The 26,515-nt window shown below is 38.5% G+C and overlaps 1 protein-coding gene and 1 long non-coding RNA gene across 10 annotated transcripts in view; one reads left to right on the top strand and one right to left on the bottom strand.

The window, feature by feature from the left end:
• The window catches only part of LOC143895616 (CUGBP Elav-like family member 1-A), a 553,022-nt gene that overhangs the window by 254,389 nt on the left and 272,118 nt on the right, over window positions 1-26,515 (bottom strand). The gene's annotated exons all lie outside the window — the stretch shown is intronic.
• The window catches only part of LOC143895628 (uncharacterized), a 342,321-nt gene that overhangs the window by 63,202 nt on the left and 252,604 nt on the right, over window positions 1-26,515 (top strand). The gene's annotated exons all lie outside the window — the stretch shown is intronic.

Genomic DNA, 26,515 nt, shown 5'->3' with positions numbered 1-26,515 from the left:
TCTATAAGAAAATGTATAGATCAAGTTAAAATGGCAAGTTTGCACGCGACGCTAATTTCATTTGTACCTTAGCTTCTCTATAAGAGATATTTTCATACTTGTTTTGTCTCATAAGATTATAAGCAATTTCTCAAGATTAATTAAATGATATTATTATCTCTCATTGTCCATATATTTAATTATCTCTCACAAGAGGAGATTTATTCAACTTTCGGATGCGTAATTGAACGATAAAGTAGCACGAAGTAAAGAAATTTAAAAAATATCCGAACATTTAAACAAGTTATAGCTAGAGAGAAAAATAAAAGGTATACATCCTATATATATATATAAGCGGGTATATATATTGAATATAAGTACACAAGTATATATATATATATATTTCGACAAGGTATGCCGGCCAGTCGACGTCGCCGAAACGTTAAATGACAGATTCCTCCTGATTTAAATAAATGGCGGTCAGATTGAGCCTGTTTGTACGTGCAAATTAATAGCTCAATAAGTGGCTCGCAGCTACTCCCACATTCGATCCGGTGAATCTCGGTAAGAAGCAGCCTCTGTTATTTGCATCTGTAATTTAGTTAGTCTCTCCCTCGGTCGCAGCCCTCTGATGCAAAGTGGCATTATTGGCACGAATTTGCGTTACCTCTGCGGGTTGCGTTCTATGCCCGACTGTTCCGGTTAGACCTAAACTTGCAGGAAGTACCTTGTAACTATAACTATCAACATACATGAATATTAATGCGAGCGCTTTGAATAATAAAACACAAATGTAGCATCGTCTGGTAAGCATGACACACAAATTTAATACAGCAACGCGCGATTTCAGCTGTAACGGGCTGAAAGTACAGATCCGACATTTAAACGTTAATAAATTAAAAAATCTGCATTTTGTATTATAGAAAAATAAAGTTTAAAAAATTTTTGAAATAAAAAAATCATTAAACAATCATATTTAAAAATTATATTAAAAAACTATATAAATAATTATATAACAATTATATAAAAAAAATTATATAAAATATTATATAAAAAATAAAATAATTATTATTCATGCCTGATCAGCATATTTGTGTTCTATAATTCTTTATCTCTTGAGACGCTTTCCTATAATTTTTGCTTTCGTTCTTCATACCGTATAGATCGCACGTTCGGTTTATTCGGTTTACGGATTCACAATCAGCGTGTGATATTCATGCTGTTGAAAAACAAAGGTAAATCGTATCGGATCGAAGTGTTAAATTCATTCTGCCGAGCGTGACGTAACGATCCTATAAATAAAAGGAGAAACGGAAGACATTGGTGCTCTGTTATTTTTCGCTTCTCTTTTTTTAGCAGAGTTGACTATGCCGGGGGCCAGGGGCAGGCAAAATCCGGGTGGCGGCGTGAAAACCAGCCGGAAATTCACGCTGGTAATACGCAGAGTGGAGTGCGCGAGCGGGAATAAACGTGTCGCGCCTAATCCTACTTATTTATTTACTGCCATAGAGGCCAACTATACGAAACTGCACGAGAATGCGTCGAATCCGAGCGATACGAGAAACAGAGCCGGAGATAGAACCGCTTGGAGTAGAGAGAGCGCAAAAAAAATGAGAGCGAGAGCGAGAGGAGGGGGGAAGGGGGGTGACACTACGAAATACAGGTGGGAGTGTAGGAAAATTTATACCGAACAGCGAGATCACAATGGAAGTTCGACCACGATAGAATTTCGGAGATAAAACGAGAGAAAACATCCGCGACATACGATCGAGGTCGGCCGCGGAAAAATATATAGACCGATCGATAGAATATAGGAAGGCAGAGAGACGGAAAAAAGTGGATGTCAGCACTACAAAAGTTATGGAAGATATTAAGATACGAACAGATAGATGATTTACGGTGATTAACCACGAATGCACAATTTCGAAGAATAATAATTATGAGGAAAAACTATCAATTTTTGAGGAATTGCTCAATAATTTTTTGTGCGATTATTATCAATGAATAATTTATCAAAGAATAATTGTAGCCCGTACATAAAATAATTGTAAATGATTTTTAATGCCGATAACAAATGAAATAAACAATTTAATAATTTATTCGTGCCATATGGTTGCTCCGCCGTCACCCGCTGCCTCCCAGGTTTCCCTTTCTTCTTGAATACATTATTCGGATTCGTTCGTTGCACTCGATAACATAACAGTCACGAAAACACAGTTAATTACAATCGCGCATGTTAATTGTTAAAATAGGATAATCGTACAGCACTTTGTACGGCATGGCATTCCCGACATTAATTGCACGCAACGCGCACTTTACTGTTGCACGTTGCGACGGAATTTCATCAAAACGCGAAAATAACGTGAAAAAGAAATACGGAGATGATCAAATTACGTTTCGGATTAGCGAAAAATTGAAAGCGCAATGCGAGATACATTCGAATCTAAAAAAAATCATTATCGCTGATATAAGTATCGGGACAAAATAATATATATAGTTATTAATTTCTGTTTCCATCAAAAATTTGCACAAAATACTTTCTTCGATAAATACATCAATACATTTTTAATTGTTAATTGCAGGAATTAATTATTCGCGGCGCGCATGCCGAATAATTAATTAGTTTAATTGTTTGTAGAAAATAATCGTGTTTGACGTTTTCTGATTATTAGGTACTTATCGCGATCGCGGTATTATGAAAGTTGATGACACTTCGATACACGGTGCTGCTCGCACCTGCCTGTCGGTTCGAGTGTTGTCAAACGCATGAATGATAAACGTGACGACCCTGTGTAAACATAACGCGTGTTATAGATCAAAATAATAAAGACGTGCGCCAATATAGTATAATTTTGAAATATTTATATATAATGCGTTACAATATAAAATCACACCGATTAATGTTCTAAATATTCTAATCAATGTGTAGTCCACATCAAAACAATTCTGCTCACGACTGATATGATAAAAATTATTAAATGTTACACCTTTAACAAAAAATTTCTTCTATTCGTCAAAGAAGAGTATACGCGAGGAAAATGCACATGGAATAGCCAGATCATAATAGGGCTTTAACAATGATAGAATTTGGGGCGATAAAATGCGAAGAACACGTGCGCGACATACGATCGAGGTCGTGCATAAAAAAAGTACACGAGGGGATAGAGCATAGTGCGAATGCAGAATGAGATATACGGACGTAAAAAAAAGGAGTGATGGGCGAGGCTGTGCGGGAGCGAGTCGGACAGCGGATAATTTCTCGGTGAAATTATCACAGCGGAACTCCGTTATGCCGAAAGTTACTGGCATGCGCTTTACGTTGCAAGAAAAAAATTCCCCTCCGCTCAACGAGCTCGTTGTACAACATTTTCCAACTGAAATTTTATTAAAAATTTCTTTTCTACCGTCGACTTCATTAGCTCGTCAAAGATATTTTTCAAGCACCAACATATGTTTAGACATATTTACATTATATACGTATTTGCATATACATATATAGAATAGTAGTATATACAAGGTGTCCGACTGACCAACCAAAAGGTGAAGATAGATTGGGTCAAACTAAAAAGAAAAGTTATATACCATTTTGCAAATTATTTGCAAAATTATTTTGCAATAGTTATTGAGTAATTATATACATGTATAAAATAATAATTCTCTAAAAAATACAATATTTAACAAAATATTTGTTTTTATAATAAAGAAAAGTGTAACGTTACAGCATGATAATTACAAAATTATGGAATAGAGCAATATTTAAAATTTATTCAAACATATAAATCACTCGAAAGCTTTTTTTATTTAAAGTTATGTAAAGTTTTTTAGTTTACACATTCAGTGTATGTTACTTTACTACAACAGATGTCCAGTGAGATTTTTGTATCTAGTTTCAGAAAATCATGAAGAACTTGGAGAATATTTTTTCTCGGCGGAAATTTGGTTGAACGTTATCCTCCTTCGCAACTTTCGCAATTTCAATATTAAGTCTTGGTGAAACTAAGCTTCAAATTAAAATTTTATTAAAGTAAGGTTTACTTGGCCTTCCTTTTTTTACTGCCATTAGGAGATTATTATTCGGAGACCTAGAGAGTTTTATTCATCAGAAGTTTTTAATTTCTAAGGTTAAGTAATTACGTCTGTCTTTAAGGTTTAAAGCAACAAGAAAATTGACTTCATATTTATCAAAGGTTGCGTTATCATCCTTGATACGAATCTTATATAAAAGTTTATGTACGCATTTGTAATAAACATAATCCAGAGTAATAAAAAATGATATATTTTTCCGTGAGAAATGATGATTAAAATAATGAAATCAATAATGGTGCAGAAATCTACTTTTATTTATTAGTCATCTCGCGGATAACATACGAATGGAAGTGAACAACGATGAGAGTTTCTGATCCTGTTCGTGCGGTATTTTTAGGAAGAGACGGTCAGAAGGATAGATGCGGGATGCAAATCGATGTCAAAGAGAAAAAGAATAACTGGGCAGGTTATTGGAGGCGGTTTCGGGCAAATATAATCCCTTGCGCGCACGATCGACATAGAAAGGTGGGTGGTAAAAACGCCGGAGGGAGAAAAACGGCGACCAGAAAAATCGTCCGCCAAGAATAATGGGGATAGTCCAATAATCGAAAGGAACCCGTTATGTCTAGCGAGCAGCAATCGAATATTTGTTACCGATTGCGAAAATATGGCGGATTGGAGAGAAATAAAGCGCTTTGATGGGTCGACGGTACGCAGCACAACGACGACAAGAACGGCGATGACGAAGAAGTCAAGATGACCTGACAGAAACGAAACGTCTCAATAATCGAAAGGGATTCTTAAGAGCCGACTCTCAAACCTAGCGATCTTAAACATATACGGTTACATCAGGTATATCCCGTGATCGGCTTACGTGGGATGGATATCAGCCACGACGATATTTTATTTTGTTCAGGGCGGTTTGTACAATCCCTCCCTCGCCTCCCCATTGCCAGCGCAACCATCGGTTATTTTTCCGATTTCTTCCCAAGATAAATTTCAGATTCCACGGTCGTATTTTTAGAGTAGTCTTTTATACCGCGGGACGTAATCAAGATGATCGATTCGCGAACGAAGTATATACACGGGCCGTACTGAAAACACGACGTGCGATCGATCCCTCGACTGTCGGATACGAGCCAAATACCTTCAATAAAGAATGGATCCGACGGATTATCCGAGGGCATGTAGCATCGATATACGGGATTCTCCACTAAAATGTTTAAAACGATATGCTATTCCGGGTAACCTCAGTGAAACCGAATCCAATATGCGCTCGCGCGAAAGTTCAACAACCGCCGTTAATAAATAACTCGGACGACTGAGTGAGTTGCGCTCTGATATCGCTTTCAAATACACTGTGCGAGAATGAATTCTGTCTAGTCGCCAAGGCGGAAGTTCCAGTAGATTTCCAACTACGCGTAAACTTGCTCGACGCTCTCATTAAAAGAAAAAGGAGCACGAGTGATTGAAATGAGTCAATGACAAAAAGAGAAAGAGAAAGAAAGAGAAAGAGACGGGAAGAGGAATAAACGGGAGAGCAATAGCTCGTAAATATTACCAGCAAGATCTATACGACGTATCCGGTACGATTATCAAAATGGATGGCTGCATCCCCGAATTCGCGTAGGTTGGGTGGATCAGGAATAACCGGTAATATTTCGTGGTCGGGGCCATCCCGACAATGGTATCGGCCATCCTTTCGTGCCATCCCCCTCACTTTCCCGTTTCCTAAATTCGTTCCTCCGCATCTCGTCCTCGTCCTCGCGCGGGCGCGTTTCAGTGTAGGCGGTCTTCCCTCTCCGTTCTACTCCATCTTCCTCCGTTCTTTGTTCGTCCGAGGAAAAATAATGGTTTTTCGTTCGATCGTCCTGTGTTGGCCGGGCGGGCGGAGGCAGATTGAATTGAAAATATGTGATTTGGCAGTGTGTAAAGTCGTCAGACTTCCCCGCGGCTCCCCCCGCCGCCTCCGCCTCCGCCTCCGCCGCCTGGTCCCTCGTCGGAGAAATCCATTGCTCCTTATATGTCACCGATGTAGGCTGGAACAGCCTTTTCTCCTCGCGGCTGCAGTGAAATAGCGAATTCGTATCGGGGTCAGAGTTTAGACGATGTATTTTTCTCCTTGCGTAAAATTGGAGACGTGATTTGAAGGAATAAGATTCTATTCGCGAAACATAATTTCTTGACAAAGAAAGTAATTTTTTCGAGAAGTTATTCAATGATATAGAATGTTTTGTAATATTACATATTCTAATATTACATAATATAATATTACAAAATATTTTTATTATTATACATATAATATGTAATATGTATAAGCATAACGTGTACAGATATTTAATACGTCAACTTTAAACGGCGATGTAATCGCTCATCGGGTTTGTCATTTGGCTGCAAGTCATGGCGCCAGACGAGTAATATGCAAAGTACTCCGCAATCTTATTTTTAGAAGATCAATATCCAACGAAGAGAAAACGTCAATCCAGTTGCCGTACTACTTCCACGAAATCAATAAAGGAGTGTCACCAATGCGTCAGTTAGACCAACACTAAATCATACCTTTGACGCCAGCCAAACTGCACCGTTTTAGCGATGACCAGTGTAAGAAACGTCGCTCGCATATTCGCCGCAGTGCATAGTCGCAGTCAGGCTCGTCAGGCTAACGTCTGCCACGTGTTCGTGCTATTCGTGAAGTGCTTGCCGGAATCCATCAAAGTCTCCTGTCCGAATTCATTATACGAATACACAATGGCTGCAGCCTAGCGTTTCACGAGTTGATTTTCTCGAAGAATATTAACAGGCGAGAAATTTTCCTCGAGATTTCAAATTTAATTTAAAGTTTCTCTTCTATGACGCAAAGTCCAAACGTATTAAAGCAATAAAAGTGAGTCAGCATCTCGTAAATTGTTATATCAATTATTAATAGATGGATGCAAAAATAATATCTAACTCTGTACGTTATATTTTAATTAAACACGTTCGCAATATGCATTTTAATTAGTTTAAGGTCGCGTTCAAAACTAGTTTAATTTAATATCATTATTATACTTCAACAAGTGATCCGCATTCCGCAGTCGTTAAATCGTTAATTAACCAACTGGCAAATGCCAGTCATCACACTGTGTTTACTCACGATATTTACACGTGTCAATAAACGATGTGTACGACGCATAAGATGAACTATACGATGTCACTCGTATTACATACCTAGCAATAACATGTTCTTGTATGTGGTTATTTCGTTCTAACTTTATAATAATATTGCATTTTTGTAACGTAAAAAGACAAAAAAATATGAATTACTTCTCATATTTGTTCATAACTTAATTAAATCGTTATTAAAGTATCAATCAAGTTTTCAATCATCGACATCTATTAAATCATTTCCAGAATTAAAATTCGGAGATACTCATTTCATTTCATGTTGCAACATTTTCAAAAATTACATGTTTAATAGAACGATACATTCAAAATACAATCCTCTTGCGATGTTCTTTCTAAAAATCTGTTCTTCTTAAACTTCAAAAATTTCAGCATCCTAATATAAAATTAATTTGACGCTATTCGTAAAATTCTTTTAATTTAACGTATCTCTTCTTGAAAATTTTTCATTTTTTTGAAAACAATATTCATAGATTATAATTTCGCTAAAATTAAAAAATTAGTTACATGTATAATTTAAATAGATATTAAAACATCGTAAGTGATAAAATAATCTAGCATTTTGCATCCTGCTGTCGAGGATGCAAAATGCACCTAAATATTTAAATCGAACGGTAAACAACCGCGTTAACTATTAAAGAATTCTCGCAAACAGCGCTCGAGCGATCTGTGAATATTTATCGGTAGCTCTCCTTTCCTCGCCGTGGGCGACGGCGTGAGAGAGCGAAGCTGGGCTAGCCATATGAGAGGTGGACTAAGGGTAGGAAGCCAATGCAATGGGGAAGAGACGTGCAATGTGCAGGCAGCCGCGCAAGAGTCCGAACGGACCGGCCGGAATTGAATAGTCACGAGTTCGAGCAGAGAGAGGGCCCGGGGCGGCTGTCACGCGCAGGTAGTTCACCGCGGTAATTCTGTATCGACGCTCCTCCCGGTATACGCATGTAGCCTATATACCGATATTCGCGAGGTCCGGCATTCGGCGAGGGAGAGATCGCGCGCAAAGCGCAAACATCAAAATTCAGCCCTCCCGGGGAACGCAGTCGCACGCGATCGAAAGATCGCGAGGCAGAAGGCGCGGCGAATTAGGTCAGTGGGTTTTGCGCGCGCGCCCGCGCGTGTGTGTGTCGGCGTGTGATGCGGAAAGGTTTATTAAATTCCGCGGTCGCGCATTTCCACTCGCGCGGTGATTCCGCGAACGATCGCGCGGTAATTACGAGCGAATATAAGCGCGCGAACACGCGCGCCCGGTGCATTTCGCGCGTTAAAATACCGCCGCGCGGTTCAGCACAGCAGCAGCTAGCAGTACGTTAACGTTGCCACGTCGGCTGCGTAATCGGCCGGGACGCTAATAGCGGCGCGCGGGCGGAGAAGGTGCCGCGATAATTTCTAGGATGTCGGCGAGAATAATGCCGCTCGCGCGGAACGACTCGGAAGGAAATAGAAACTTTCTAGCCGGATTAGGTACGCGGGTGCCGTGCGGATGCCGAGCGGTGACGCGCAACTGCGGGTTAACTCGCGCGCGAATCAGAGAATTTATTAAATTCTCTCGGAGCGCGCGTTACTCGGCGAAGTAATTTGTGCCCCGGCGCTACATATTGCCGGGTGCATTCGGGTAGAAATGTTGCAGAGCGAGAGCGCGTGTCGGTGACTCCGCGTCCCTGCTGGCTGGCGCGCCTAACCGGGAACGCGCGAAATCTTTAGCGTATAGTAATTAAAGTGGAGGCCCGACAAACACAGGTATTTCGCTGTTATTTAACCGTCGCGACGGCGCGTTGGGAAATGGATTGATTGATCTCGGTTAATGACTACTTCGGAAATTATAAAGCTGTGCTTCGCTTCGTTTCATTTTGCACGGTACGGCAACTCGTAAAGTTGTCAGTGTTACCGCGGAATATTACTTGGCTTGGTCAAACACCTTTGAATAAAGGTTGAATAAGTTGAAGCTCGCTTCTTCAACGAGATCACGCGAGATTACCGCTCCACAGTGAAATAAAAAGTATAACGTCAGAAGCACTTCGATTACACTTCGACGCAACGCGCGCGCGGTTTGTGTTATTATTATTGTTGCAGCTGGCAATCGACATTTCTCCTCGGTGAAATACAAGAAATTTTCACAAGTACGTAAGAAACGAACGCAGCGGCGGCTGCAACAACGAGCGCACGCCACACTTGTTGCGTCGCGCAACGAGCGTACATCCCTTGCTCTCTTTTTGCTTCCTCATAAAGGAAGCTTTGTTTTCGTAAAAAAAATTTTTTTTTAGTTGCTTTTGCCAATGTGTTCAGAATGTTCTAAAACGTTGAAAAATCGCTATTTTAAAAAATGTCGGTATGTGTGTATGTATGTGTGTATGTATGTATGTATATGTGCCAAATTTACCGAAATTTCTATAACTCCAGAACTAATCAACCAAATCTTAACGAATTATATATGAAATAGGGGTAGAAAAAAAAAACTGAAGAATATATAGAATTAATAAAAATTGCTAATAATCAAGGGGTTCTTTTTGCTTCGTCAAATTTTTTTACTCAAGAATTAGAAAAATAAAATAAAAAACGGTTTCCAGAAAATCGGTAACAAAAAACTATACACTCTATAGTACTCCCCGGAAAATTCTACCCCTATTTCATATACAATTCGTTAATTAGTTCTGGAGTTATAGAAATTTCGGTAAATTTGGCACATACACACATCAGAGTTGAGAGACCTGTATGTAAGACCGTGATCTTAAGACATCACTTCCTCTATGAGGAAGCCAAGTGCAAATTTCTAATTTGCACTATTTTTTTACTTGTTTTTTTTATTATTTTCTTTTTCCTTTATTCTACCGCGTGTAAGGGAGAATGTCATAGCGGGCACATCGTCGGCCATTGCTGTCCCGTCCGTATCCCCAGCACGGAACCCGGTCCATTCACGCTTAATGCAGCATTACGTCGTTCCCCGCGGCTGGCGGAGAAGTCCCCGATTCGGTTGACTCCAAGCATGAATACCGACGAAGGAGACAGTCGATGCTGGAACTTCATACAGATAGCCGTAGAACTGCACACGTTTCCGTGCACGTGCACGCTCGTGGCACGCTCGTCGTTTTCTGCTCGCGAGCACGTCGCGTAAATTTTCTCCACCGACGCGCTCGCCCCCCCGCCCCCCTGGTCCCCCGTGTTCCGCCAAGTTTGCGGGTAAATCATCGCAGCCCCCGCGTGCATGCATTCCCGGCGACCAGTGTACGTGACAGTCGGCGCCGTTCAAGAACCACCACCGATCACGCCGATTCCACGGCGACCGTGTTTTATCGTGTACGAACGACTGTGCTTTATCCACCTCGCGTGTCAAAGTGATTTCCGAAGTTCCCGCGACAGCTACAAATCTCCCCGGCGAAGTAATTTTGCCGATCTGACGGTTTTCCCTCGCTGCTACGATGGCTATCGCGATGACTTCCACGTCTTCGTTGTGGACAATTGTGCGGAATGGAGCGTGCAATGTAGTATTTCTCTAGTAGATGCTAAATCTTGAGCGTTAAACTTGTGGCGCGCGCGGTCAACTAAGTAGGTCTTTTTCATAAAATTACCATACGTATCACGTACAGAAGATTAAACTAATTATTCGCCATAATACCGTTTACGTGCCACAAAAAGCACATTCACTCTGTCTGCCAACTCACAGCGCGGAGCGTGCAATTTTCGTGATAAGGGCATGGGATATTCTGATGCGGCTGAAATTCGTGCCCCGAGTCTCTAAATGCAACTCTAAAAAGATACCTTTCAAGTTAAGATATAAAAATAGAGCGAAGTAAAGTTAATAATCTGTTGTGTTTCTAATAAGGCTTTATTATTTTATTATTATAATATTATTTCACCTAAAAGTAAAATGTGCGTCACAAAATTTACGATGCTTCGTCAGACCCGCAGATACCGAAAGATTGTAAACGTGCGGCATATTATTCCAGATGGCAGGCTATATAAGAAATTTTAAAGTCCCGATAGTATCGACGAACTGGTCGTGCAAAGAATCGTTGTCTTTTTAAAGTCATTTTTCTTTTGAATCTCATGCACTTTCCGATACAGATTCATAGCAATATCGTTCTCAGCGAATCGAGTGCAGTTTACGCGAAGTTTCAGCATACCATCGATTCAAACTACATCTCTCGCGATAACCGCGTTACTTCTTCGAATGATACGTCAGAAATGGTCACAATTGTCGTTGCGCTCTATATAATATGCCGTTTTCTTGTAAAACTATGGTGTTTAGAAAAATTATAAAGTGTCGACAAGTTTTTATTAAATATCATCATTATATCAGGTTAATAGTTTATATGCACATTGTACAATGGGAAAAATATTGGTATAAAAAGAGCTTTCTGAAATATATGATTTCCTTTATGGAATTCTCGCCGTAGATTTTTTTCTCTTCAAGAAAACTTAATATGGAAATGGAAGCATAAAATGACAGGAGCTCATATAGCGTGCTATGCATTTATCGATGTATTGAGGCCAACTTAATCAGGCGAAGCTATAACGGATCTAATCCAATATCACTATCATCCTCGCTATCTTTGAAACAAATGCTATAGACAACTTCGATTATGTAAGACGCATTTGCATAAACAAATTTCGATAATGCAAGCAACGTCGCCAAGCACAATATTATTTAGAGACTGGCTAGCATTGAAATCTGCGAGTAACTTCGCGCGCTAACTTCTTTGTGAAGTTTCATCCTCGTCTACGAGTTGCCTGTTTAGGAAGTTCGAGGTAGGAACTTTTGAAACGGTTCGACGGTATAAAAGAACTTTCCGTTCGGGTAAACGCTTTTAATGAGAAAATATGATGCGGCGCCTCCCTTCGACGTAACCCACGATGCCAATTAGAGGAGAATAGCTTTCTCCCATTCGCCAATCCATCCAGCTCTTCTCTCTCTCTCATCCGCGTCGCAACGTCCTCCTCCCATTATTATAGCGAGGACGCGCCGTAACCCGGTTAGGTATTCTGATGAAAATCGTAATGCAATAGGCATGTAATACAAAAGGGGATAAAATACACCCCGTCGAAGCCCCCTCGATAAGACGATCGACCCTTCTTATTCGCGTGCATAACTACGTACTTCGGATCTGATAGGATGGCTGGGGATTTCCATCTTCGGGGGCCGCTCTCGGTCACAAGGGGTCGATACGTCCCCGGTCGCGACAAGTTAATCCCCAGATCTGGAAAATAATTTTCTGACGTGGATGACAGACGGTGGATGAAAAAGAGGGTTCAAGAGATTTTCATAATCGCCACTATAAACGTTCAAGAAGAAATTAATGTGCAGTTAGAGATATTCAAAAAGTAATTTTATTAATATACTGATGTAAAAACATTTGACCACAAAATTTGCTGTATCATTTATTTTAATATAATGTGTAACAATCATATCTATAATTTTATAACAATTGGATTAATTAGAATTAATTTTAGTTGGTGTTTTAGAATTAACAAAATTGTATCGCTTATGTGCAAACTTACAAATAAGTTATTTATTTCACGAAAACCTTACATAAAAAATCGAAAAAGAAATATTTTTCCAAGTTCGGAATTACTTCGCGCGGGAATAGAAATATGGGAATCGCTATTGGCGAGTCGTGGAGCATTACGAGAGGGAGGAGAACCGGCTCGATCGGTAGTTATAAATCAAGAAAGACACGCGAAGCTCGCCGCTCTTTCTGCCCTATCAGGATGACCCCCTTCCAGAAACACGCTTCTACAAAATATCGATCGATCGGATATATAAGAGCGACCAAGAGAAGAAACCATTCTACGAATATAAACCAAGAGAAAATTTTGCTCGTTTGAACGTCGAATTTACGACAGGAATACTCGACGTTTGTCGCGATCTCAACAGAGATCGTCAGGTTTCGTCGAAAAGAGGGATCATCAATTCGCGATTGATGAAGTCAAATGGTAACACGAGCACGGAGGAACCTCCTAATGAGGGACTTAACTCGACGGCTTTTCAATTAGAGTGAGAATAATTGCCGCTGCCGAAAAACGCTGATTCGTCGAATCAAAGTAATTCGGAAAACAATGCTTTCACCAGTTTTCTCGCTCAGGATCAGAAAAAAAGCTATTGCGTTTAATTGATCTTCATTACGGACTCTCATTCTTTTTAATAAAAAAAGAAAAGAAAGAAAGAACGAGTTGTCTAGGGATCCATCAGCTTTTCACGTTAATTGCCGCGATTCAGTTTCCTACGTGACATTCTCTCTCATCATCTTCATTATATCGTGCATAGTTACAAGGTAACAGGCCTGACCGCGCGCGGTAACCAAAACGTTTAATTAATCCGACGTTACAATGCCAGGGCGATGCGGCATCGGGCGGTCCAGAAGTCTCTTGCACGCCGCGCACGGCGCGGCATCCCAAATGCCGGATCTGCGAAATTGCGAGAATCGCGCGGCCCTCATCTGCGGCGATGAAGCGCGTCGAGTTGCCGACGACATTTTAGCCCCTGTTATTAACTGTATCCCCCGCCGACGCAGCAACACGTCCAACCCTCTCTTGTACCCAGGACTACGTGAAGCGCGGGCTGCGTGTCCTCCTTCACCATATACCGGGGCCACCGACACACGTCGGCGATAACCATTCGGGGTACTGTGGTCCGACGACAGTGACACATTACCGTTCCGCTTTAACCCCGCGCTGTAGGCCGGGTTAGCCGCGCGCCCCCGGACTCGTATACCATCGACGCATAACTGGTAATTACGCGAGCCAAGCGCCATTACCGCAGCCCGGGTCTTCCTTTATTGCCCGCGCGGATCACGGGCGCGGAAACGCCGTGCCGCGCCGGACCGGATCGTGGAAATATTATTCGCTCGTACACACACCGGAATCGGCCGAGGCGAGGTACTCGGTCGAGAAGGGAACGAGCCACTTGAATTCGCTCGTTCTCCTTCCGTCCACCTGCGACCCCGTACCAGCGGATGTAAAACATCGAACGGGCGGTTCGACGAGAGAGAGAAATGGGCACGACGCAGTTCGTTCGTGAGGTAGGTAGGGCTGTGTTTTAAAAAGCGGGGTGTAGCGTACCGTACTTGCGATTTGATCAGTCCAAGAATTTACGACCTGAGTTGTGCGGCTAAGACGCTTGAAAAATATTCGGTTCTTTCTGAATATAATGAAACAATTCATCTTGAGATTGACAAAAATTTATTATTATAAACTGCAATCATTTGTTTTTAATTTAGTCTTCGTTTTATTGACGCGATAAATCAATTACGCGAAACTACATGCATTTTATTCTTAATTAAAGAGAGATGTCTTTTAAATCTTATCATATTAGACAACCAAAAAACGTTCACAAATGAAAATTTGATAATACCATTTACGAATTCCTATAAATTATTTGCAAATTCTCGGAGCAATAACTGACAATGAATATCTTTGATATGCGCATTCGCGCATTGGCTCAACGCGGACTACCTTGTTGCGGTACACCATGAGATTTCCAATTACTGCGTAGCCATGAGACCCGGTGACGTTTCAGTGGCTTCTATAAGACGTCGATGGTTTCCGCACGCGGCACCGTATACACCGCACGTGGACGGAGGCAGGAGAGGTCCGAGAGTGGGGACAAGGGACGTAATTAACGCGACCAGCTTGCAGCAAGACACTGACATATCTATCTTCCTATCCGCTTCGTGACGCACGGATGGTTATCCCTCTACCTCTTACGTAATACGCGTCACGTAAGACTTAATACAAACGAGGATATAACCCATCCGCGCAGATACACTTACACTGATTGTTCGATGCCGCGCGCTTGCAGTCCGCTATGTTCCGCAATGCAGTTCGCGATGCACTTGGGATGCTTTCGTTGACCTAATGTCTATATATCGACCTGAAACACGCCGGAAGACGGTATGCCGATTTTCCAAGGATAATAAGATACGTTCGTGAAGTTGTTTGAGTCCTTCCGTCCTAATAATTGGAATATTCTGATTCATTTTAGGTCTCGATTCATTTAGATTAATAAACATTTTGGTTTAAAAGAGGTTTTTATTGGATCTTTATGCATGCATTTTAATATTTTTATTCAAAACAAATCATTACAAGCGTAATTCGATTATAGGTACCATCTGTCTCCTATATACTTAAAATACATATCTGTACCTGTACTACTCAAAATAAAGAGAGATATTTCAAAAAGATCATTCGAGATTTATACAAACGACTGACTCGGTAGTCGACTGGATGGTTTCGCGCGCTAGAATTTCGTAGCATAATGAAGGAGTTTATGCAGTATTTTTCCGCGGTTATTTTCACAAGACCGTTCGAACATGCAAAATTATTCTTCTCGAAAAGATAAGCAAGAAACGCAAAGTGTGGCGAAAATATCGTTCAGAATATCGGTCGTCGCGTGAGTTAATCTTCAGACAGACGGTCCACCACCGAGGAAGAGTTTCGCGCTTGCAGTCTTAAAAAAGAGAAAACAACGCAAAATTGTAAGGAGGTACGGGAATAAGCTGGAATCTCATAGAAATATTGCAAATACGCCGGCGTATAATCCTCAATTCGGCCGGATACGGATTATCGCGACAGAGATGCGTTTATATAGGGAGAACTCGTGAACTCGAGACTCGAGAGTCATGAATGTAAGACGTTCTCGGCGAATCGTCAGAGCCGACAAGAGCTAAAACCCACCGATTCGATGTCAGCTGGTAACTCGCGGCTCGCTCCCTCGTCTTACGCGACCTCCGGTAAGGAAGCGTTATTACGCGGAGTTACGATTACGAGTCGGACGCTCGTAGCTCCTTCATCGTTTTGGAAGTTTCACGTTTGCCTCAGTCGTTAAAATTCGGCCATCCTAACGGCTGGTGCAAACGTGAAAATATAATTTCCTCTCGGCTTCTCTCGCATGACTCGCATGTATTTTCCCAAAAGAGAATGGTATTATAACGAGCTGTGTTTCAATACTTTCTTGTATTTTTCTTTATTTACAATTATTATTTTGAAAAGTTGAAAGACATTGACTTTTCCCATAATTACGGTCAAAACTCTCATATTAGGCGCATACAAAAAGAATATATATCTAATTTTATTAATATATTTATTTTAATTTTTACAAATGGGACTAAAAAATATTAATACTTTTTATTTAAAAAAAAATATAATCTTTTAAAAAACATATTGACGTTTTATGTAATCATTCGAATTAGTCATCGCTGCATAAAGCATCGCGTTCTAATTGAATTTATGACGTAAACGAGCGACACATGACACATGCAATAGCATAAAGGTATTACTCGCAAATACACACAAATGAGATGTTTTTTCACGTCTAATTAATCATTTTCCTGTCTAGCTGTTGTTCGAATAATATGATAAATTATCGATCGCGTGTTAAGTCCGCTTCCTATTTCGCCATGTGGATGTGAACATTACGGAACGGAAACGCGTGCCGCAGCTGATGTACACATATACATAAATGTCATGCGAACTTGATGCACATGTCTCGATCTCTAGCAAAACCAATCACGCTACAGGTGTGGCCATAAACTCTGGAAAATTATTGCGCGTTTTGGTGAAAATGGGAGGCAACATTGCTGCTCGTTATGGCTGTTCTGTTATATGCGTTAGCTATTGACGATTCGCACTCGCGTTATTAATTTTGCACTACCCCGATGTGGAATTGTGACCTAAATAACCACATCCATCTTCATTGATCTCTTTTTCAAAAAATATAATAAAAATATAATAAAATTAGAAATTGATCGATATCTCCAAATTTGCGGAAATTAAAGCCTAAACAAACATTTCTGCAAAACTTCAAAATTTTATTAAAAAAGAACCCCTTGATTATCAGCAATTTTTATTAATTCTATATATTCTTCAGTTTTTTTTCTCTACCCCTATTTTATATTTCGTTAAGATTTGGTTGATTAGTTTTGGAGTTATTATAGAAATTTCGGTAAATTTGGCACATACATACACACATACATACACACATACCGACATTTTTTAAAATAGCGATTTTTCGACGTTTTAGAACATTCTGAACACATTGGCAAAAGCAACTAAAAAAAAATTTTTTTTACGAAAACAAAGCTTCCTCTATGAGGAAGCAAAAATAATACAATCTGAGTGATTACAAAATCATATAAGAATGAAATACAATAAAAATTTATATTATTTATCATAAATATGATCTCTGCTTTATAATTGTTGCAACTTCTTTTAGTAGAGCATTTGATATTGTTAACATTTTTCAAAAATTTTTTTAATTGGTATCACAACTAATTGAATATAAATACATAAAAGAGAATGAAACAATCCGTTTGATAATTTAAAGAACACAGATTTCTTCAAATTAACTGTAAATATTATTTGCTTAAATTCTTAGCGATTATATGTATGTTGCGATATTAATTCCTGCCGAAGAAGAGATGTTTGAAATTTCTTGGTGGATAGGATCCTGCTATTGGCACATGTCTCCTCTCGCGACAAACGCTTTATACGTCGCGCATAATATTGTACAAGGTGAGTAGACCTGAACAGAGATGCATGTTGCACGCGTTCTGAAATGTTGGCACACGGTAAGATCGTGGGAGTGGTGGACTCGACATTCTTGGAAGCTTGGACGGTAATTTGCGCAATGCAATTCAAACTTGGAAGGAATTTCTCGAGAATCGTAGCTCTTTCGCAATGCCAGCGCAGGGGGGTCGAAACACACAACGACCGAGCGGGCGCGCATTTACGCAAACTTGGTCGGTCGGAGGCTTGCTAGCAGTGGCACCTGTCGTGCCTGGCTAATCTTGAACACGTGTTTCCTTGTGTTAGCTGGCCCCGTGCCAATGCGCGGGAGAGAATGGTCATTGTGCAGTATCATGCCCTATAGGAACGACCTCGACCGTTATGGTCTCGCGACCGTATCCTTCTACTGCACGTTCCATAACGGCCAAAATTTCTTAACAGTCCATAAATTTTCAAGCATGTAATGTACAAAAGCGCTTGCACGACAAAGAACTGATAAATATCTCTCGTGAAATATTGCGATGCATTATTAAAGCGAAGATTATTGATTTCACAAATTCAAAATAATAGGGGGCCAGATATTATCAGCTGCAGGATTGGCGCCAAAATAAAAAAGAGTTTTGGGATCGTTTAGCGTCGAGGTGATAGAAGAACGAGCATTATTAAAATCGAACGAAATATTCATGTAAATAAAAGTTTCTTTACTAAATTACTGTAATATTGAAATTTAACTTTATTCACGTTCGCATGCTCGATTTAAACCTCGCAATTTCGCAGTTACGGTAATAACAGGAAACGATTCAGCGATATATTCATCAAGCTGGCACTAAAGGCACATTCATTCTGTACACACATAACTTGTTAGGTTGATGATATGGTCGAAACGTATGCGTGTTTCTTTAATCTTGAATGTTATGCTCGTGCGATTTAAAACTGTATGTACATATGTTTTACGAGCCTCAAACTCGTAAAACTTCCGGCCTCTAATTCCAACAGTATATTTCGTGAAAGCGTTATCGATGTTTTCGTCTCGTATATGATTGGAGAAGGAGAGAAAGAGAGAGAAAAAGAGAGAGAGAGAGAGAGAGAGAGAGAGAGAGAGTTTGTGTTAAAATTAACTAACCGCTCCGTCGCACACACATAGAGCGAGCGGCTTGCCGGCGCGGCGTGTCGAAACGCATGCTTCGACGTAAATATAGACACACGCCGTCACGTGTCAGAGAATGGTCATTAATGATGTAAGCGTTTGAAATTTAATACTCGACAATTATCTTGCAAACATGACGTTTCAATAAAGCCGCGCTACCGATAAATGAACTAACAAGCAATCTGATATTTTAGATCACTCCAAGAGCCACCCTCCGCTGCCTACTAATTTCACAAGCATTAAATGAAACAATGTTGTTTGAACATTATCGCAAACACATCACGTGTTGTTGCACATCCTCAGTTTCATTCTACACTAATTAAAATATTTTCATTTTACAATAATTAAAATTAAAATAAACAATAAAACACGCTCGCAAGAATATAAAATTGAAGGGAAAAAGGCCAATGATCGAGCAGTAATGGATGTTAAACCATATAATTATTACATTACATGTATACAAAAATGGAACGTTTCGACTTCACCGAGTCTTCTTGAGCCGTAGCATAATTAAAAATGTCATATTTAGTTAACAACTGTAATAAATTATGTACATATATTCATAACTAAAAAAATGTTCCGTTTTTGTACATGTAATGTAATAATTATATGGTTTAACATCTATTACTGCTGGATCATTGGCCTTTTTCTTTTCGATAATTAAAATATTTTTTAAGCAGATCGCAACTAACAACTGCAAAGCATTTATCAAGAAATAAAAAAGAAGCATTAGGGGAATAAATGTAATTACTGTTTATTATCTGGCATTATTAAATGAGTGAATTGCCATTGATATTAATTGAGGAAGCTATATTTTTTTGGCTATGTGGGACAGTACAAGTGGCAACTTTGAGAACAAAATATATATCAAGAAATAAGATACATACATATATTACAGAAATAATATTCTATTTTATATTTTTGTATCATATGTTTTCCAAATGTTTTTCTCAGCTAATTTAGACATCCGTGATTTAATTTATAAGTATTTGGTCAAGTAAATAATTAATGTTTTTTTTAAATTAATAAACAGCTACTGACTAACATTTCGCATTAAAATAATTATACAAATATTAGCCAATTATTTCCAATATACGAAAATTATATTGCCAACAATAATTAGCATAAAAATTACGCGTTTAATCGTATCTGTAGGAGAATCTATTACATCTTGTCGGATTGAAGAACAACAAGAGCAATTCACGAAGAGAAGATAGGATACATGATTGCCTGGAGGGCATGCAGAATTCGCTGTTCCTCGCGTTTCAGACTTGCAAACTATTCTGCACGAAATTGCCAATAAAAGTGTATTCCGCAGCTATGATACTGGCCTAGCAAAAGATGCAACTCCGTGTGTTGCAGTCAAAGTAAACGAGATTGTGCACTTTCATTTTTATGAAGAATAGCCATGACTAAGAAAGAGGTCGTTTATCATTCATGCTATCCAGTTACAAAGGCCATTAGTTAATTCAAAAATACTTTATAAATGGTGTGCCTTTCATTTGGACGAAAATCGTGTTTGATTTAAGCCGACTATCAAATTTGAATAACAGGTCCTACTATAAATTTAGACTCATTTTTCTCATAATGATTTCTTTGACGATATATTATAATTTAATATTTAAATTCATATAATTCAGATATTATTATAATTTATACTGTTAATCCACGATTTCAATTATTGTTATACTTAGCTGTGACTTAATTATGCCACGTGTTATATATTTTATTGCATAAAATGAATTGAGTAAATTCATTGAAGCATTTGATGACACGGATAATTTGAGCAAGTCATAGTAGTGCTAACTTTTCAAGAAGGCATTTATCCGTAATCCTTTCGATTTTACTATGCCAATGATGGTCAACTGATCTAATAAACAGAAAGTCTAACAAACGCAGTTAGGCTAACGGTAGCGTATAGTTGGTTGGTATCGCAACCAATTTCCACCGAGTAAAATTACTCGAGGTCAGACCACGAGGCGTAAAGCAGTAATTGCCATTTACCCGAGTCGGCCAGTGGGCACCGAATATTCCATTAATGATTTAGGGTGGCACTTTCACCGGCACAGAGCCCACTCGTCGAGCTACATTTCCGCCACGATAATTCATCGAGCACTTAACGATCTTTCAATAATGAGTGGGTCAGCAGCCGGGCAAACGAAACGTGTTAATTTACGTTAATGATACGCGCGCGCTAATTAATTAGATATGCGATCGTATCGATTTTTCCAGCGTTCATTAAAACAATATACTATACGGTCGCCTTGCCCATGCCGATCGTAAATATAAAGACTCTAAACTTTCGATCGATTGGAAGACTAGTTAAAATTATCACTCCGATAATTTGCACGAGTTTGTAAACAAGCTAGCACATTATTCGTTCAAGCTAACGTATACGTGGCTCTTTCGTGAATTAAGAGTGATATTGAGATTCGAACGTATCGAGTTTTCGCAATCACACCTGAAGACCGAAGACAAAGTTCCGCGTCAAATCTTATCATTATTTGAGCACTGATAAATTCAGCGTGGAAAATTCCACGAAAGGGCAAAGTGGACATACGATAAGTGTTACCTGTGAAGTATATCGCGTCGCGTATAAAGATACACGGTCTCGCTGCGCGTGACTTGGCGCGAGACACTACTGTGTATTGACAAAATTATTCTTGTAAAATGTTTTAATAATTCTCGTAAAAGATCCATAAAGCAAAGAACACTCCTTCAAAAATTATCTCTTTCAGTACTCACTCTTACAAGTAAATTCGACCAATATATTACAATATTCAGATGCGAAAAGATTAATGAAATAAATGCACATTGTATAAATCTATTTTTCAAATATTGTTAAATTGCCAGATAAACATCAATGCGTCAAATTAAGAACGACAAATGATTTTATAGAATATAAAAGTAAGTTTTTTTAAAACCTGAATTTTACCCACTTTTGCACTATTTCTAAACACAATGATGTATTGTATAGAATGTGATAGTGTTTTTTTTTATTAATAATAAATACTTTATTTTGACAAAATAAAAATAATCAAATATTTTGTAGTTACGTACAGTAAACGAAAATCACAAATGCAACTGTTTCCCAAAATTTCCTGTTTATTATACAGCTTACGCCAGAGTTTGTCTGAAATGTATTATAGATAGATATTATAGTGCATCTCTATTCGTGTAATATCCCGGAATTTGCAAAATTGCACTGCATAAGATGCCGTATTGCAACGAACCGGCGTTATTCACATTCCAATGAGACGCAAAACAATTCGTACGTTACAAACGATCCTCTTTCGCGTAGATTAAGGGAGGAAGTGCTCGATGAAGATGTCGTCGTAGGGCTCTGAACGCGTAATATCGTAAGTTAAGACACGCCGGAGAATTGGTGTAGAACTTCGTGAGCGTGTACACATACAGGCGAGCGGAACGTTCGCAAGAGAGGCAAAGGCGCTACGGTGCAACGGTTATTCGATTATCCTATCTCGTCATCAACCCTCTGTCGTAACCGTTCTTCCCTCGTACTTCCCTCCCGTCTACCGCCTACATACCACTTTTCATAATAACACTCCCCGCCGACTGAATTCGTCGACGTTTAAGGCCGATTTTTGCGGGCATTTTGTTCCGCGCGGAAACCAGGGGGATCAATTTACAGATGTCAGCTCTTATTCTTCCTTTAGAGAATTGATACTCTCTGCGTGTAGCACGCTACAGTGAGTACCAGCAAGAGGATAGAATCTTCACGGGTTCGTTAGGATGTCTTGGAAAAAACTGGAAAAAGTGAACAATAAAATCTCAATAACTATCTCTTCAATTATATCCGATCGATTAATTTGGTATTTGATTTTCACGATATCCATAACTCTTTACCATAATCCATAAATCACAATTCATAGTACTCTCGATTATCTTCTTTTTTATAGTTTCTTAGCTCGCGGTAGAGAGGAAACGAAAAAACCGACTGATCGATCTCTCCGCAGTGACATCGGGCGATGCATCTTTCTTCCTCAGGTGAGATGCGAAAGGCAAGTCACGCTGGATCAGAGGAAAAGGAAAAAGGCGAGGCAGTGGCACAGCAACGAGAGGGGAACGTGGATAAGGATGAGGATGGAAAAGGGAAGTAACGGAACGAAGATGAGTAGGGGTACGGAGGTTAGACAGACCCTCACAAAAGCAAGTTAAGAATACCTTTGCTATGCAAGACCAGCTGTGTTCTTAAAAGCATATTTGGCTCGGTATTTCTGCGACGGTCGTATATATAGAATACCTTCGAAACAACTCGAATTTCTTCGCGTCGCAACATCGTTAGAATCCTCCCTTTAAGAAGATCGTCAGAGAAATAGGCATTGATACTGCGCACTATTACAACCGTCTACCTAGCAGCAATACTCAAATTGAAGGTGCAAATTCCATTTCTCCCTATTTTTCTTCGAATACAATTTAACTCTGTTTTTTTTTTTTTTTTTATAATCGAGTTATAATTTCTTCTTATTTTTCTCTATGCAGTATAATAGTGAAACTATTCTATTTAAAAATAAACAATTGTAGTGTTTCACCGTCATTAAGGTAATTAGAAAATCAGAACTATTATTTTAAGCTAATATCTAATTTTTTAAATGTAGTAAAATGGAAAATAAAGTGTAAGAATATTAGAAACTTAGAAAATGGATATATAGTTTCGGTTTTTCTGTATATAGAATATTAATGAGATTCTTGTTCGTTTTGCGAAAATTGATGTATAAATTACAATATTATTGGAAAATGTATTGAAATATTTCTGAAAGCCGGCAATATTATAAAGAGGTATAAGTAATTTCGTAAATAATTTATCGTTACACAAACTAAAAATATTGTCAAAATTTTAAATATATTGATATAATTTAAATTAAAAACTATATGTATAATATTAAAAATAGAAAACATAAATAACAAACACAAATACGCATATAAAATCGAATCTATAACGTATTAATTTTTTTAAATACTAAATATTTAGTTTTGAGATTGCGTTTCAAGACTCTAAGTAACGGCACGTGGTTTGCTATGGCGAAGAAATGTACATAATAATATTATTGAGCACAAAAGATCCAGCTCGACCGTATACAGCTTATTTCTATCTACATGTGTTATCCACATGTCGGTCAAATTCACTTATATTGTCGAAATATTTCTCTATTTAAAATTTCAAATTTCAAAAAACATGAGAAAGGAAAAAATTACCTATATAAGAAAATTTATTGTACATAATATTTATTAAAAAGTTTCTAACAAATCTAAATATATTAAATATTCGCTTATTGTATGTAGGTACTATTTTACAATCTAATAACATTTTCACTTTATTACTCAAACTATATTCATTTTTTTGTGATATCTTAAACTTGCACTTCAGAAATAAACCATCTCCATGTCCATGTACGTTACAAACTTTTCTCATTATTTTAGTTAGTGGAGCACATTGGTAAAGTTAGAACTAACACTGTAGAAATACTCTGCATATTATAATAAAGCGCCTGCTGCAGACGCTCAATCAAAAAAGTATAATTATTAAAGGTAAATGTTAAAAAAACTACGATAATTTAATATTTCAAGAATTTAATATTTTTTAGCTCATATATATATTTTAAAAATAATGTGTAAAGAAAGATAAAATAATTATATTTGTGAGCAGAGAGAGAGAGAGAGAGAGAGAGAGAGAGAGAGAGAGAGGAGAGAGTATATTTAAATAAATTTAATAATTTTTTACCAATTCCAGAATAATGTCCTTTTCAGTGATAAATATTATACACGTAAGAAACGAGCTACACATATAGCAAAGAGACATTAAAAGCATTAAAAAGTAAAAAAACGTATATATAAATTCTCTCTATGGCAGTTGAATTCTAGAGCTACGTCATTGTACCGGAGTCGTAAGTCGAGATATTTGAATAAAATAGTATCCAATAATTGTCTCAATCATCGACTGCAGCTGCGCTGTATCAAATATGCATTCGTCGTTCGATACAAGGTGATAGATAATAGAGCTACGTACCGGACAGCGAAATGAAAAGGATAGACCCGAACATATTTACGCAACGACTATTTCAGTTACTAGCAAAATTCTCACTCTCGTAACGGCACAGCCGCTATATGTTTATTTATCTTGCAAATGCGCCAACATGTGCAACAGAGCGTTCGTAATTTGACGTATATCGCTCGGCGTTTCGGTTGCGTATCTCTCAAAGTGAATAGCAAAGGAGAACGCGGATGAAAAACGATCGGTCAAGTTGATATCAAATGATTACTTATCCCAACTGCGGATTGACTTGATACATTATTCGACGCGTCATTAAAATGCCCTTTTTCTCCGCTGCAAATCGGAAGCAGCAAATAATTTATCCTCTGCCTAACAATATGTTAACTCTTCTGACATCACGGAGTAGTGTTAGTAACTCTTCTAACACATCTCAAGAAAATTTAATTAATTTCGTAAAAAAAAAAAAAAAAAACTAGAAATTATTTCATCAGAACGAAAAACATCAATTTGTGAAATATGCCTGCCATCAAAATATCCGGTACATCAAATAATATGTCTTTGTTTCCGCGATCAATCAAATTAAATGCTACAATATTTCAATTCACTGGACGACAAAAGAAAAAAAATTGCATGATGTGCGATGCCGGTGTGGCTTTGAAAAAAAGACGAATAACGGCGCGTTATCCGCGCGCGATCCGATGTGGCCGCTCGCGATAAGAACCAAATGCACGGGCGTTATCTTATCGTTCCGGAGAGCACATACGGATCCTGCCATATGCTATTAACGCCCCGACGTATCACGCACGGTGGCCGCGTGTATGAAGAGTTATCGGGCGATCGTAACGAAGTTACCCATACGTCAACGTGCGGCCCGATAGCTCTCGAAATTTTTTTCCGAGCGCTTCGCCCACCCAGGAAATCTGCGTCGCGCGAATCCTCGCATGACGAAACGGATCATTGCGTCCGGTTTTATCGGCGTAGCGGCGATATAAATCTGTCAGGATGTTCGAGAGTGTTATATCATACGCGAGGTTCGCGCTCCATCTCCTCTCGACAAGGATCCAATAGGATCGAATGGTGTTAAAATATCGATGCGATACCCGTGACCCATTTTAGACATAATTAAGACATCTATGTAAAACGGAAGTAATAAATAGAGAGAGTTATTCTAGTTTGTCAAATCGGATTAAGACAAATTAATTTAACTGTTGAAATGTTTTCAACAAATCAATATAAACTTTAAAAACTGAAAGATATTAGATCAATAGTTGTGTTACATATAAAAAATGTTTTAATTTAAGTCTGGAAAATATTATAAAATAATTTTACAAAATTACACTCGTTTATTTAAATAGTTTTTATAGAAATAATTATCTTTGTAATTTTAGTGTGAGACATAAGTTTTATTTAAATCATTATAGCAATACATTTTTAAAGATTGAAAAATACTGCAATGCGGCAACTATTTAAATTTTTTACTATAAATTAAAATTTCCTGGATTAAAAAAGAAAAGTTAAATTTATTAAAATTTTTATATTAAGTTCTGAGAATGAGATAACTTAAAATTTAAGGTATTAGCTAGCAATTTCGCAGAAAATGCTAATTCTGCTATTATTTGGTACTTTATGGAGACGACGGGTGACTAGGCGGTCTTTCATTAATGCGTGCTCGCCGTAATAAACTTTTTTCC

This window comes from Temnothorax americanus, unplaced genomic scaffold (genome assembly GCF_048541705.1).
Source record: "Temnothorax americanus isolate GAGA-0224 unplaced genomic scaffold, ASM4854170v1 Scaffold16, whole genome shotgun sequence".
In the NCBI taxonomy this organism is placed as follows: domain Eukaryota; kingdom Metazoa; phylum Arthropoda; class Insecta; order Hymenoptera; family Formicidae; genus Temnothorax; species Temnothorax americanus.
Note: the sequence above shows the minus strand (reverse complement) of the source record. Positions and strands in the feature narration are given on the sequence as shown.